Consider the following 15,976-nt stretch of genomic DNA (forward strand, 5'->3'; position numbering starts at 1 on the left):
CACCCCATTATCACTTAGTCCTAGGCAAACAGTTGTCCATGTTTAGGATTCTGATGCAGTGATATTTGTGTGTGTCTCTCATTAACATTGTTTATTACTCAGTGTGTGTCCTTTGTAGCAGCCTCCCGGTTGATAAATCACAGATAGATGCTAACTTGGCCAAATAGCAAGGGATGCTGGGTACATTGGCCAAGTAAATCTCTGAAATCACAAAATCCACACACCAAACAGAGTTCACACACACACTAGCAGAGGGCTGATGATTTGGAAATGCCGGTGTTGGACTGGGGTGTACAAAGTTAAAAATCACACAACACCAGGGTTATAGTCCAACAGGTTTAATTGGAAGCACACTAGCTTTTGGAGCAACGCTCCTTCATCAGGTGATAGTGGAGGACTCAATCCTAAGACCTAGAATTTATAGCAAACATTTACAGTGTGATGTAACTGAAATTATACATTGACAAATACCTTGATTGTCTGTTGAGTCTTTCATCTGTTTGAATACCACGATAGTTTCACTTCTTTCACGTGTAAATCACAAAACCTTGTTTTTAAAAGTTGCATGCTCGGGTTAGCTGTTAACAATGGTGATAGCTAGACAATATGTTGAAGGTGTTAGCCCCCTGTGTTCTCTGTCTATGCCATGATGTTTAGATTGATTCTAATCTAAAAAGTGAGATTATAGAGTTTTACATGAATGCATGCAGTTTTTGAGCAAAGTACAATGTAACTCTGCAAGTACAAATTCACCCCACAAAATATATGTGTGCATGTGGGTCTTTGTCTGTGTGTGTGTGTGTGTCTGGGTTGGGGGTTGTGAGTGTGAGAGAGAGTGTAGTGAGTGTAGAGTGTCTTAAGTCTGTGAGGGAGTGCAGGCTAGTGACATTAAGCATAATGTAAAAGGCAGCAGTTATCCTGGACAGACATATCCCCCAACAACTTACCCACCAAACAATACAGGGCCCAGACAGAAAGGTACTGGCTCCTGCTACACATAGAAACTGATATCCAAATGATTGACAATGTTTCAAACTGACAATGTGTTGCTGGAAAAGCGCAGCAGGTCAGGCAGCATCCAAGGATTCTCCTGCTCCTTGGATGCTGCCTGACCTGCTGCGCTTTTCCAGCAACACATTTTCAGCTCTGATCTCCAGCTTCTGCAGTCCTCACTTTCTCCTGGAATGTTTCAAACTGTTAAGTGCATCTCCCTGATTGGCCAGAACTACAGAATGCTCCCAGCAAACCATCCAAAAAGGTATAAAAACAGGGTTCATCTCCAGCTTGCCCTCTTGCACTCTCTTAGACCTTCTGAGGAGACCAGCATGGCAAGGGGGAAGAGACCAGCTGGCTATTCAGACAGAGATAGGGAGATGAAGAGAGAGGAAGAGAGGAAGAGCGATAGAGAGATGAAGAGAGAGACAGAGACAGAGAGGAATAGAGACATAGAGAGATGAAGAGAGAGATAGAGAGTGAGGAAGAGAGACAGCAGCAGTGCAGAGACAGAGCCAGAGACCAAGTGACTGCGTAAATCTACGAGACACTTGGGAAGTTTTGTAACCTCAAGGGGCCGAATGGGATGAGAGAGAGAGTAAGTTTAGCATTATAGGTCATTGTAACTTGTTTCGTCATAAATTTGGGACTGTTTTGCATTGGCAACGGCTTGTGTTCACTGTGATTTGACTACTTAAATATTGTGGGACACCTGGGAGAAAACATTCACAACATTCTGGTCAGAGTTGTCTCACTTGATTAAGGAGGGTCTGGATAACACAGTAATCTCTAAAACCAGTTTATAATATTAAAGACCGTACCTGTAGTACCATGGCCTTTTCCTGTGGAAGGTACAAAGCACAGAGGGTTAATGAACATTGCAGAAAATTAACTTACAGGTTCAACACAATTGTTTCGACAGTTGGTTCATTCAGATTCGGAACTTGGACTAGGAACGTGGGTTCGATTCCAGCCTCAGGCGACTGTCTGTGTGGAGTTTGCACATTCTCCCTGTGTCTGTGTGAGTATCCTCCCACAATCCAACGATGTGCAGATTAAGGTGGATTGGCCATGGGAAATTGCCCATAGTGACCAGGGATTAACATGCTCAGTGGGTTAGGCAGGGTTCCAGGAATGGGGTGGGTCTACGTGGTCTGTTCTTTGGAAGGTATCTGTGGACTTGATGGGCTGAATGTCCAGGGTCCACACTGTAGGGGATCTATGATTTGGCTTCACTCGTTGGATTGAGCCACTTAATTTGATGCTAATGCTCTGAGCTGCTACATAATCTCAAACAATTGTATTACTGATTGGGCACTATTTTGACTACTCCCTCATTCCTGCATTTGCAGTGTTTGGGGAGGGAGAGTGAGTTTATGATCGAGTTTAGGAATGAGACCAGAATTGCACCCAACATTCCAAATGTCATTTCTCCATTTTGTAAAACCGATCATTAAACTTAATCAGCGTACCTGTTCCATAACCACCCGATCCTGTGGGACAGAGAAATTGACGTTGACAGTATCAGCACAGAGTGAATTCAGAATCTACACCTTCAGCATAATCAGCTCAGCAATTTGTACATTCAGTGAAAACATTTATAATATTCTGGTTGGAGTTGCCTCACCTGATCAAAGAGGGACGAGACAACACAGTAATCTCTAAAACCAGTTTCTAACATTAAAGACCGTACCTGTGGTACCATAACCTTTTCCTGTGGAAGGTACCGAAGCAGGGAGGGTTAGTGAACATTGCAGAAAACAAACAGGGAACTTACACATTCAACACAATTGTCCCAACAATTCAGATTATTATAAATTGTGTGTGTGCATCTCTCATTAAAAACAAACACTAAAGGAATAATTCTACCTTCTCAGATTTATATCTAATGATCTTCCATCAAACCAAAATGAGAATTATATACACCCCCTTCAAAAAGGCATCAATCCACAATCACATACACATTTTGCCATTAACACTTGCTTCATTTCAACTTATTCATGTTCCCTTTAGCAATATGTTTGGTCAGACCCATCGGGGACAATGACTGAGTGAGCTGTCTGCTGTTTAATGAACATGTTAAAGTGTTCACTGAGGTCAGGATTGGTAGTGCTGTAGATTTTGTTTATCCTTACTGAGCTAGCGAATGGAAATACGTTACAGTGTGCTCTGGTTAACAATTCTCGGGTGAAACCGTCAAAGCTTCCCTGCTTGGATAGAATTGTATTATATTTGTGATATGCTTGAGTATTGACCTATAACCTGAGCTAAGAGGGGAGGCATGGTGGCTCAGTGGTTCGCACTGCTCCTCCCAGGACTAGGGACCTGAGTTCAATTCCAGCCTTGGGTGACAGTCAGTGTGGAGTTTGCACATTCTTCCCCGTGTCTCCCCCAATTCGACAATGTGCAGATGAGCGCGGATTGATCATGGGAAACTGCCCATAATATCCGGGAATGTACAGGTTCTTTGTGTTAGCCAGGGTTATGGGGATGGTATGGGTCTTGGTGGGCTACTCTTTGTGGAGTCGATGGGCCGATTGGTCAGCTTCCACAATTTAGGGATTCTATAATATCCTAATCTAATCTCATCTCATGTGCCAGCACTTGGCCAATATCCCCCCAAACCCTTCCTATTCAAGTACTCATCCAGATGCCTTTTAAATGTTGTAATTGTACCATTCTCCATCACTTTCTCTGGTAGACCATTCTATACATGCACCACGTTCTGCGTGAAAAAGATGCCCCTTAGGTCCCTTTTAAACGTTTCCCCTCTCACCCAAACCTGTGAACTCTAGTTCTGGACTCCCCCACCTCTAGGAAAAGACCCATCACCCTATCCATAACCCTCATGATTTTATAAACCTCTGTAAGGTCACCCCTCAGCCTATGACGCTCCAAGGAATACAGCCCCAACGTATTCAGCCTCTCCCCATAGCTCAAACCCTCCAACCCTGGCAACATCCTTCTACATCTTCTCTGAATCTTTCTAAGTTTCACAACATCTTTCTGATAGGATGGAGATCAGAACTGCACCCAATATTCCAAATGTCATTTCTTGATTTTGTAAAACTGATCTTCAAATTGAATGAGTGTACCTCATTGACGATATCAGCACAGAGTGAATTCAGAATCTACACCATCAGCATAATCAGTTCAGCAATTCCTACTTTCAGTGTTGCATTAATTACTAATTAATTTTGCGCTTAAAACAGTTAATTAACATTACCATTTATAATTATTTTTGTTTTAATTCATTCCTCTTACCTCGATCTTCAGCTCGATATCTAAGTCTCATGCACCAAAGACGAAGGTAAAATATAATCATTTCTCCTTCTTCATACTTTATATTTTAATGTTGACACATTTTGCAAACATCGCCCTTTGCACTCATTTATCCAGCACCGAAACAGATGCTTGGTCCCACAAGTCCGTGCCGAACACAATCACAATCTGAACCAGTCCCACTTGCCCGCTCCTAGCCCATATCCCTCTAACCCTTTCCTATTCATGGACTTATCCAAATGTCGTTTCAACGCTGTACCTGTACCTGCATCCACCACTTCCTCAGGAAGTTGGTTTCACCCACAAACCACTCTCTGTACAAAAGAAATGCCCCTCATGTTTTTTTTAAAATCATTTTCCTGTCACTTTAAAATTGTGGCGCCTAGTCTTCAAATCCCCCACCCGAGCGAAAAGCCACCTGTCATTCACTTTATTTCTGCCCCTCTTGACTTTATAAACAAGTATGAGGTCAACTCTCAACATCCTGGACTCTAGTGAAAAAAGTCCCAGCCTATCCAGCCTCTCCTTGTAATGCGCATTTTCCCACTGTCTCTATTCACCCAACATTGTCAGTGTCCTCCCTGTATTATTCCAATCTCAAAGTTCGAGAGCAGCACTGTGGCCTTTCCCAGACAGGGTCTGATATATTTACAGTCACTATATTTCACAGGAACTGCTGAAGGTCTGCATCAATTACAACATTTGATCAAAGCCTTTTCTCTTGTGATTGCTGTAGGTTGAAGGGCAGGAACTTCACCCCATTATCACTTTGCCCCAGGTGAACAGTTGTCCATGAGCAGGGTTCTGATGCAGTGACATTTGTGTGTGTCTCTCACTGACATCGTTTATTGCTCAGTCCCTGTCCCTTGTAGCAGCTTCCTGGCTGATGAATCACAGATAGATGCTCACTTGGCCAAAGAGCAAAGGATGCTGGGTACATTGGTCAAGTAAAACTCTGAAATCACAAAACCCATACAGCAGACAGAGTGCAAACACAGCTGCAGGGAGCTAGTGACATTAGCATAATGTAAAAGGCTACACCAGATTATAGTCCAACAGATTTAATTGGAAGCACACGAGCTTTCAGAGCGACGCTCCTTCTCCACACAGAGAGTCACCTGAGGCGGGAAATGAACCCAGGTCTCTAGCGCTGTGAGGCAGCAGTGCTAACCACTGTGCCACCGTGCCGCCCCAAATTCTAAGGCAAAACCTTCAGAACTTCCCTGCTTGGATAGAATGACCTTATTTTTGTGATATACTTGGCTATCGAACTACAACTTGAACTATGTGGGGTGGCATGCTGGATCAGTGGTTAGCACTGTTCCTCCCAGGACTAGGGACCAGGGTTTGATTTCACCCTCGGGTGACTGTCTGTGTGGAGTTTGCACATTCTGTCCGTGTCTGGGTGGGTTCCCTCCCACAATTCAACAATGTGCAGATTAGGCTGGATTGGCCATGGGAAATTGTCCATAGTGACCAGGGATGTACAGGCTGTGTAGGTTTGCTAGGGGAAATGAGGGATTATGGGGATGAGGAGTGTATAGGTGGGCTGCTGTTCTGAGGGATTGTGTAGACTCAATGGGCTGAATGGCCAGCTTGCACACTGTGGGTATTCTATGATTTGGCTTCATTCATGGGATCGAGCCATTTAATTTGATATTAATGCTCTGAGCTGCTGCATAATCTCAAACAATTGCATTAATGATTAGGCACTATTTTGACTTCTCCCTCATTCCTGCATTTGCAGTGTTTGGTGGGGGAGATTGAGTTTATGATCGAGTTTAACCACTGTTCCCACCGTCATCATCAGTTTATCGCAATCACAAAGTGAGAGGCTATAGCATTTCTTGTGGTTTCCTGGCATTCTGTCATCATATTTTCGAAGGTCCACTGAACTTCCTGTTAATTACAAAGTTTAGGGAACATCTTTATGTCATGTGCTCTCTGCTATCAAATGTATCTCTCGACCATTAATTTCAAAGGAAGGTTGTTCATTCATTACTTCTTTATAACCACAAAGTAGATGCCACATTGCAGGAGAATGGGACAATGGCTACCAGCTGCTCTCCGTCTGAGGTCATAGAGTCACAGAGATGTACAGCACCGAAACAGACCCTTCAGTCCGTCCCGAAGTTTGTGAGAAGATTTGTAGCTCGGATGCTCGTTGTTGTGGTTCTGTTCGCCGAGCTGGGAACTTGTGTTGCAGACGTTTCGTCCCCTGTCTAGGTGACATCCTCAGTGCTTGGGAGCCTCCTGTGAAGCGCTTCTGTGATGTTTCCTCCGGCATTTATAGTGGTTTGAATCTGCCGCTTCCGGTTGTCAGTTCCAGCTGTCCGTTGCAGTGGTCCAGTTTAATAATATCCGTCCTATAACAGGGCAATCAGAACCGGACACAGTACTCCAGAAGAGGCCTCATCAATATCCTGTACAGCCTCAACACGATGTCCCAAATGCTGACCAGATATCGTAACCTAATCTAGTCCCATTTGCCAGCACATGGCTCATATCCCTCTAAACCCTTCCTATTCATGTACTCATCGAGATGCTTCTTAAATGCTGCAATTGTACAAGTCTCCACCACTTCCTTTGGCAGCTCGTTCCATGAATGCACCACTCTCTGCGTGAAAAAGATGCCCCTTAGATCCCTTTTAAATCGTTCCCCTCTCACCCTAAACCTGTGTCCTCTAGTTCAGGACTCCCTCACCCCAGGGAAACAACTTGGTCTGTTTCTCCTATCCATGCCCCTCATGATTTTAAAAATCTCTGTAAGGTCACCCCTCAGTCTCTGACGCTCCAGAGAAAAACACCCCAGCCCACTCAGCTTCCAACCCTGGCAATATCCTTCGAAATCTTCTCAGGCCAGAACTGCACCCAACATTCTAAATGTCATTTCTGCAATTCGTAAAACTGATCATTAAACTGATTGAGCGTACCTGTTCCATAACCATCCGATCCTGTGGGACAGAGAAATTGACGTTAACAGTATCAGCACAGAGTGAATTCAGAATCTACACCTTCAGCATAATCACTTCAACAATTCCTACATTCAGTGTTGCATTAATTACTAATTAAATTTGCTTTTACAAATATTTAATGAACATTACCATTTATAATTATTTTTGTTTCAGTTCATTCATCTCACCTCCATTCTCAGCTGAATATCTAACTCTCATGCACCAAAGACGAAGGTAAAATATAATCATTTCTCCTTCTTCATACTTATATATTAATGTTTACACAGTTTGCAAACATCACCCTTTGCACTCATTTATCAAGTCATCCAGCACCGAAACAGAGCCTTCGGTCCCACCAGTTCATGCCAAACATAATCTGAACCGAAACTAGTCCCATCTGCCCGCTCCTGGCCCATATCCCTCTAACCCTTTCCTATTCATGTACTTATCCAAATGTCATTTAAACACTGTACCTGTACCTGCATCCACCACTTCCTCAGGAAGTTGGTTTCACACACCAGCCACTCTCTATGTAAAAAAATTGCCCCTCATGTCATTTTTAAATCTTTCTGTTGTTACATACAAAACATATGCCTCTTCAAGTCCCTCACCTTCGGGAACAGTCATCTGCCATTCACCTTATCTATGCCCCTCTTGACTTTATAAACCTCTATAAGGTCACCTCTCAACTTCCTACACTCGAGTGAAAAAAGTCCCTGCCTATCCAGCCTCTCCATATAACGCACACCCTCCTTTCCCAGGAACACTCTGGTAAATCTCTCCAGTTTAATCAAAGTTTGTGAGGAGATTTGTAGTTCGGGTGCTCGTTGTTGTGGTTCTGTTCGCCGAGCTGGGAATTTGTGTTGCAGACGTTTCGTCCCCTGTCTAGGTGACATCCTCAGTGCTTGGGAGCCTCCTGTGAAGCGCTTCTGTGATGTTTCCTCCGGCATTTATAGTGGTTTGAATCTGCCGCTTCCGGTTGTCAGTTCCAGCTGTCCGTTGCAGTGGTCCAGTTTAATAATATCCGTCCTATAACAGGGCAATCAGAACTGGACACAGTACTCCAGAAGAGGCCTCATCAATATCCTGTACTACCTCAACATGACGTCCCAAATGCTATACTCATTGTCTGAGCAATGAATACAAGCGTACCAAACACCTTCTTAACCATCCTGTCTACATGTGACCCAACTTCCACTGAACTATGTACCTGAACCCCTTGGTCTTTCTGTTTGACAACACTCCCCAGGGCCCTACCATTAACTATATAAGTCCTGCCCAAAGAGGTCACTGGTTTGCAAGGTGGTGCTGAAGGATCCTGGGTGATTTAGTTAGCTGGGGGTTGTTTATCCCTCTGTCTATATTCACCCAGCACAGTCAGTGTCCTCCCTGTAATATTCCAATCTCAAAGTTAGAGAGCTTCACTGTAGCCTTTCCCAGACAGGGTTTGATATTTACAGTCATTATATTTCACAGGGACTGCTGAACAGCTACATCAATTACAATGTTTGATCAAAGCCTTTTATTTTGTGATTGCTGTAAGCTTAAGTGCATGAACTTCACCCCATTATCACTTTGTCCCAGGTGAACAGTCATTGATGCATAGGATTCTGATGCAGTGACATTTGTGTGTGTCTATCACTGACATTGTTTATTGCTCAGTGTGTGTCCTTTCTAGCAACTCCAAGCTGATAAATTACAGATAGATGCTAACTTGGCCAAGGAGCAAGGGATGCTGGGTACATTGGCCAAATAAAACTCTGAAATCACAAAACCCACACACCAGAGAGAGTGAAAACACAGCCACTGGGGGCTAATACCATTAGCATAATGTAAAGGTAGCAGTTATCTTGGACAGACATATCCCCCAACAACTTACCCACCAAGCAATGCAGGGCCCAGACAAAAAGGTACTGGTTCCTGCTACACACAGAAACTGACATCCAAAGGATTGACAAAATGTTTCAACCTGTAAAGTGCGTCTCCCTGATTGGCCAGAAGTACAGAAAGTTCCCAGCAAACCATCCAAAAAGGTATAAAAACAGGGTTTGCATGCAGACTGCTCTCTTTGACCAAGGCAAGGGGACAGACTAGCTGGCCATTCAGAGAGACGGGGAGGGAGGAAGAGAGAGAGAGAGAGAGAGAGAGTGAAGAAAAGTGAGATAGAGAGAGAGAAAGCAGCAGTGCAGAGACAGAGCCAGAGAGCGAGCGACTATGTAAATGTACAAGAGAATCGGCTTCACTCATGGGATCGAGTCCTTTAATTTGCTGTTAATGCTCTGAGCTGCTGCATAATCTCAAACAATTGCATTCATGATCGGGCACTATTTTGACTTCTCCCTCATTCCTACCTTTACAGTGTTTGGGGAGGGAGAGTGAGTTTATGATCGAGTTTACCCACTGTCCCACCATCGTCACTACTTTATCGCAATCACAAAGTGAGAGGTCAGAGATTGTGATTTCGGGCATTCTGTCATCGTATTTACTAAGGTCCACTGAACGCAGCATTAATTACAAAGTTTCTGCAACATCTTCATGTCATAGAGATGTACAGCATGGAAACAGACCCTTCGGTCCAACCCGTCAATGCCGACCAGATATCCTAATTTAATCACGACCAATTTGCCAGCAACTGGCCCATATCCCTCTAAGCCCTTCCTATTCATATACTCATCCAGATCCCTTTTAAATTGTATAATTGGAACCAGCCTCCACCACTTCCTGTGGCAGTTCATTCCATGCATGCACCACTCTCTGCGTGAAAATGTTACCCTTCAGGTCCCTTTAGACTTTTCCCTCTCTCACCCTAAACCCATGCCCTCTAGTTCTGGACTCCCTCACCCCAGAGAAAGGATCATTTACCCTATCCGTCCTCCTCATGGTTTTATAAACCTCTGCAGGTTCACCCCTCAGCCTCCGACGCTCCAGAGATAAATGCCCACGCTGATCCAGCCTCTCCCTACAGCTCAAACCCTCCAACCCTGGCAACATCCTCCTAAATCTTCTCTGAATCCTTTCCAGGTTTCGCAACATCCTTCCGATAGGAGGGAGACCAGAATTGCAATCACTCTTCCAAATGTCATTTCTCCATTTTGTAAAACCGATCATTAAACTGATTGAGCGTACCTGTTCCATAACCACCCGATCCTGTGGGGCAGAGAAATTGATGTTAACAGTATCAGCGCAGAGTGAATTCAGAATCGACACCATCAGCATAATCAGTTCAGCAATTCCTATATTCAGTGTTGTATTAATGACAAGTTACTTTTGCTCTTTCAAAAATGTAATGAACAATACCATTTATAATTATTTTTGTTTCAGTTCATACATCACATCTCTGTTCTCAGCTGAATATCTAACTGTCATGCGCTAAAGAGGAAGGTAAAATATACTCATGTCTCCTTCTTCATACTTTATATATTAATTATTAATGATATATATTAGACAGTTTGCAAACATCACCCTTTGCACTCATTTATAGAGTCAGTCAGCACTGAAACAGAGCCTTCGGTCCCACCAGCCCATGCCAAACATAATCCGAATCTAAATTAGTCCCACCCACCTATTCCTGGTCCATATCTCTCCAACCCTTTCCTATTCACGAACAGCTCCAAATGTCATTTAAACGCTGTACCTGTACCTGCATCCACCACTTCATCAGGAAGTTGGTTCTACACACCAGACACTCTCTGTGTAAACAAATTGCCCCAGATGTCTTTTTAAAATCTTTCCGCTGTTACATTGAAAAAATATGCCCCTCCTCTTCAGATCCCGCACCCTCAGCAAAGGCCACCTGCCATTCACCTCATCGATGCCCCTCTCGACTTTATAAACCTCCATAAGCTCACTGCTCAACTTCCTACACTCGAGTGAAACAAAATCTCAGCATATCCAGGCTCTCCTTATAACACAATCCCTCCAATCCCAGCAACATCCTGGTAAATCTCTCTCCAGTTTAATAATCTCCTCCCTATAACAGGGCGACCAGAACTGGATACAGTACTCCAGAAGAGGCCTCACCAATGTCCTGTACAGCATGACAACCCAATACCTATACTCATTGTCTGAGCAATGAAGGCAAGTATGCTAAACACCTTCTGAACCATCCTGTCTACATTTGACCCAACCTTCACTGAACTATGTAACTGAACCCCTCGGTCTCTCTGTTCTACAGTACTCCCCAAGGCTCTACCATTAACTGTATAAGTCCTGAGCTCAGAGGTCACTGGTTTGGGAGGTGGTGCTGAAGGATCCTGGGTGATATGGTTAACTGGTGGAGGGGGGGTTATCCCACTGTCTATATTCACCCAGCACTGTTAGTGTTCTCCCTGTATTATTCCAATCTCAAAGTTCGAGAGCTGCACTGTGGCCTTTCCCAGACAGGATCTGATATATTTACAGTCAGTATATTTCACAGGGACTGCTGAAGGTCTCCATCAATTACAACGTTTGATCAAAGCCTTTTCCCTTGTCATTGCTGTAAGTTGAAGAGCAGGAACTTCACCCCCATTACCACTTTGTCCCAGGTGAACAGTTGTCCACCGTTCTGGGTTCTGATGCAGTGACATTTGTGTGTGTCTCTCACTGACATCGTTTATTGCACCATCACCATAATCAGTTCAGCAATTCGTACATTCAGTGAAAACATTTATAACATTCTGGTTGGAGTTGCCTCACTTGATCAAAGAGGGACGAGACAACACTGTAATCTCTAAAACCAGTTTCTAACATTAAAGACCGTACCTGTGGTACCATAACCTTTTCCTGTGAAAGGTACCGAAGCAGGGAGGGTTAGTGAACATTGCAGAAAACAAACAGGGAACTTACACATTCAACACAATTGTTTCAACAGTTGGTTCATTCAGATTATGATAAGTGGTGTGTGTGCATCTCTCATTAAAAACAAACACTAAAGGAATAATTCTACCTTCTCAGATTTATATCTAATGATCTTCCATCAAACCAAAATGAGAATTATATACTGCCCCCTTCAAAAAGGCATCAATCCACAATCACTAACACATTTTGCCATTAACACTTGCTTCATTTCAACTTATTCATGTTCCCTTTGACAATACGTTTGGTCAGACCCATCGGGGACAATGACTGAGTGAGCTGTCTGCTGTTTAATGAACATGTTAAAGTGTTCACTGAGGCCAGGATTGATAGTGCTGTAGATTTTGTTTATCCTTACTGAGCTAGCGAATGGAACTACTTTACAGTGTGCTCTGGTTAACAATTCTAGGGCAAAACCGTCAGACCCTCCCTACTTGGATAGAATGATCTTATATTTGTGATATACTTGGCTGTTGACCTACAACTTGAACTATGAGGGGAGGCATGGTGGCTCAGTGGTTAGCACTGCTGCCGCACAGAACTAGGGACCAGGGTATGATTCCACCCTTGCGTGACTGTCTGTGTGGTGTTTGCACATTCTCACTGTGTCTGCGTGGGTTCCCTCCCACAATTCGACAATGTGCAGATTAGGGTGGATTGGCCATAGGAAATTGCCCATAGTGACCAGGGACGTACAGGAGTTGTGGGTTTCTTGGGGAAATGAAGGATTACAGGGATGAGGAGTGTATAGGTGGGCTGCTGTTCTGCGGGTTTGTGTAGACTCAGTGGGCTGAATGGCCAGCTTGCACACTGTGGGTATTCTATGATTTGGCTTCATTCATGGGATCGAGCCATTTAATTTGATGTTAATGCTCTGAGCTGCTGCGTAATCTCAAACAATTGCATTCATGATTGGGTACTATTTTGACTTCTCCCTCATTCCTGCGTTTGCAGTGTTTGGTGGGGGAGATTGAGTTTATGATAGCATCTACCCACTGTTCCCACCGTCATCACCAGTTTATCGCAATCACAAAGTGAGAGGTCAGAGCTTGTGATTTCCAGGCTATTGTCATCCTACTTACTAAGGTCCATCGAACTTCCTGTTAATTACAATGTTTAGGGAACATCTTTGTGTTGGGTGCTCTCTGCTAATAAAATGTAATCTCTCGACTATTAATTTCAAAGGAAGGTTGTACATTCCATTACTTCTTTATAATCGTAGATTGGATGCCACATTGCTGGATAATGGGACAATGGCTAACATCAGCTGTCCATCCTAGGTCACAGAGTCACAGAGATGTACAGCACTGAAACAGACTCTTTGGTCCATCACGTCCATGCTGACCAGATATCGTAACCTAATCTCGTCCCATTTGCCAACACCTGGCCCATATCCCTCTAAGCCCTTCCTATTCATATACTCATCCAGATGCCTTTTAAATGGTGTAATTGGAACCAGCCTCCACCACTTCCTCTGACAGTTCATTCCATGCATGCACCACCCTCTGCGTGAAAATGTTACCCCTCACGTCCCTTTAGAATTTTTCCTCTCTCACCCTAAACCCATGCCCTCTAGTTCTGGACTCCCTCACCCCAGAGAAAGGATCATTTACCCTATCCATCCTCCTCATGGTTTTATAAACCTCTGTAGGTTCACCCCTCAGCCTCCGACGCTCCAGAGAAAAATGCCCACGCTGATCCAGCCTCTCCCTACAGCTCAAACCCTCCAACCCTGGCAACATCCTCCTAAATCTTCTCTGAATCCATTCCAAGTTTCACAACATCCTTCCGATAGGAGGGAGATCAGAATTGCAACCACTATTCCAAATGTCATTTTGTAAAACCGATCATTAAACTGATTGAGCGTACCTGTTCCATAACCACCCGATCCTGTGGGACAGAGAAATGGACGTTAACAGTATCAGCACAGAGTGAATTCAGAATCTACACCTTCAGCATAATCAGCTCAGCAATTCCTACATTCAGTGTTGCATTAATTACTAATTAATTTTGCTTTTGCAAATATTTAATGAACATTATCTTTTATAATTATTTTTGTTTCAGTTCATTCATCTCATCTCCATTCTCAGCTGAATATCTAACTCTCATGCACCAAAGACGAAGGTAAAATATAATCATTTCTCCTTCTTCATACTTTATATATTAATGTTTACACAGTTTGCAAACATCACCCTTTGCACTCATTTATCAAGTCATCCAGCACCGAAACAGAGCCTTCCGTGCCACCAGTTCATGCCAAACATAATCTGAACCGAAATTAGTCCCATCTGCCCGCTCCTGGCCCATATCCCTCTAACCCTTTCCTATTCATGTACTTATCCAAATGTCATTTAAACACTGTACCTGTACCTGCATCCATCACTTCCTCAGGAAGTTGGTTTCACACACCAGCCACTCTCTATGTAAAAAAATTGCCCCTCATGTCGTTTTTAAATCTTTCTGCTGTTACATTCAAAACATATGCCTCTTCAAGTCCCCCACCTTCGGGAACAGCCATCTGCCATTCACCTTTTCTATGCCCCTCTTGACTTTATAAACCTCTATAAGGTCACCTCTCAACTTCCTACACTCGAGTGAAAAAAGTCCCTGCCTATCCAGCCTCTCCGTATAACACAAACCCTCCTTTCCCAGGAACTCTCTGGTAAATCTCTCCAGTTTAATAATATCCGTCCTCTAACAGGGCAATCAGAACTGGACACAGTACTCCAGAAGAGGCCTCATCAATATCCTGTACTACCTCAACATGACGTCCCAAATGCTATACTCATTGTCTGAGCAATGAATACAAGCGTACCAAACACCTTCTTAACCATCCTGTCTACATGTGACCCAACTTTCACTGAACTATGTACCTGAACCCCTTGGTCTCTCTGTTTGACAACACTCCCCAGGGCCCTACCATTTACTGTATAAATCCTGCCCGAAGAGGTCACTGGTTTGTGAGGTGGTGCTGAAGGATCCTGGGTGATTTAGTTAGCTGGGGGTCGTTTATCCCTCTTCTGGATTAGTGGTGCTGGAAGAGCACAGCAGTTCAGGCAGCATCCAAATAGCTTCAAAATCAATGTTTCGGGCAAAAGCCCCTTTCCTGATGAAGGGCTTTTGCCCGAAACGTCGATTTCGAAGCTATATGGATGCTGCCTGAACTGCTGTGCTCTTCCAGCACCACTAATCCAGAATCTGGTTTCCAGCATCTGCAGTCATTGTTTTTACCTCGTTGTTTATCCCTCTGTCTATATTCACCCAGCACAGTCAGTGTCCTCCCTGTAATATTCCAATCTCAAAGTTAGAGAGCTTCACTGTAGCCTTTCCCAGACAGGGTTTGATATTTACAGTCATTATATTTCACAGGGACTTCTGAACAGCTACATCAATTACAATGTTTGATCAAAGCCTTTTATTTTGTGATTGCTGTAAGTTTAAGTGCAGGAACTTCACCCCATTATCACTTTGTCCCAGGTGAACATTTGTCCATGAGCAGGTTTCTGATGCCGTGACCTTTGTGTGTGTCTCTCACTGACATCGTTTACTAGTCCCTGTCCTTTGTAGCAACCTCCTGGCTGATAAATCACCGATAGATACTAACTTGGCCAAGGAGCAAGGGATGCTGGGTACATTGGCCAAATAAAACTCTGAAATCACAAAACCCACACAGCAGAGAGAGTGCAAACACAACAGCCAGGGGCTAGTGACATTAGCATAATGTAAAAGGTAGCAGTTATCCTGGACAGACATATCCCCCAATGACTTAGCCACCAAACAATGCAGGGCCCAGACAGAAAGATACTGGGTCCTGCTACACACAGAAACTGACATCCAAATGATTGACAATGTTTCAAACTATTAAGTGCGTCTCCCTGATTGGCCAGAAGTACAGAAAGTTCCCAGCAAAC

General features: G+C 43.8%; 1 long non-coding RNA gene across 1 annotated transcript; it reads right to left on the reverse strand.

Annotated features, from left to right (window-relative positions):
• Window positions 1-1,824: 1,824 nt before the first annotated feature.
• Window positions 1,825-13,959, reverse strand: LOC140492354 (uncharacterized). Its single transcript, XR_011963539.1, has 5 exons — window positions 13,935-13,959; window positions 10,356-10,376; window positions 7,209-7,229; window positions 2,466-2,486; window positions 1,825-1,835 (listed from the first exon to the last, which is right to left on the reverse strand). It is a non-coding gene; the product is annotated as an uncharacterized lncRNA (long non-coding RNA).
• Between the last annotated feature and the right edge of the window lie 2,017 nt (window positions 13,960-15,976).

Source organism: Chiloscyllium punctatum, chromosome 21, assembly GCF_047496795.1.
Source record: "Chiloscyllium punctatum isolate Juve2018m chromosome 21, sChiPun1.3, whole genome shotgun sequence".
In the NCBI taxonomy this organism is placed as follows: Eukaryota; Metazoa; Chordata; class Chondrichthyes; order Orectolobiformes; family Hemiscylliidae; genus Chiloscyllium; species Chiloscyllium punctatum.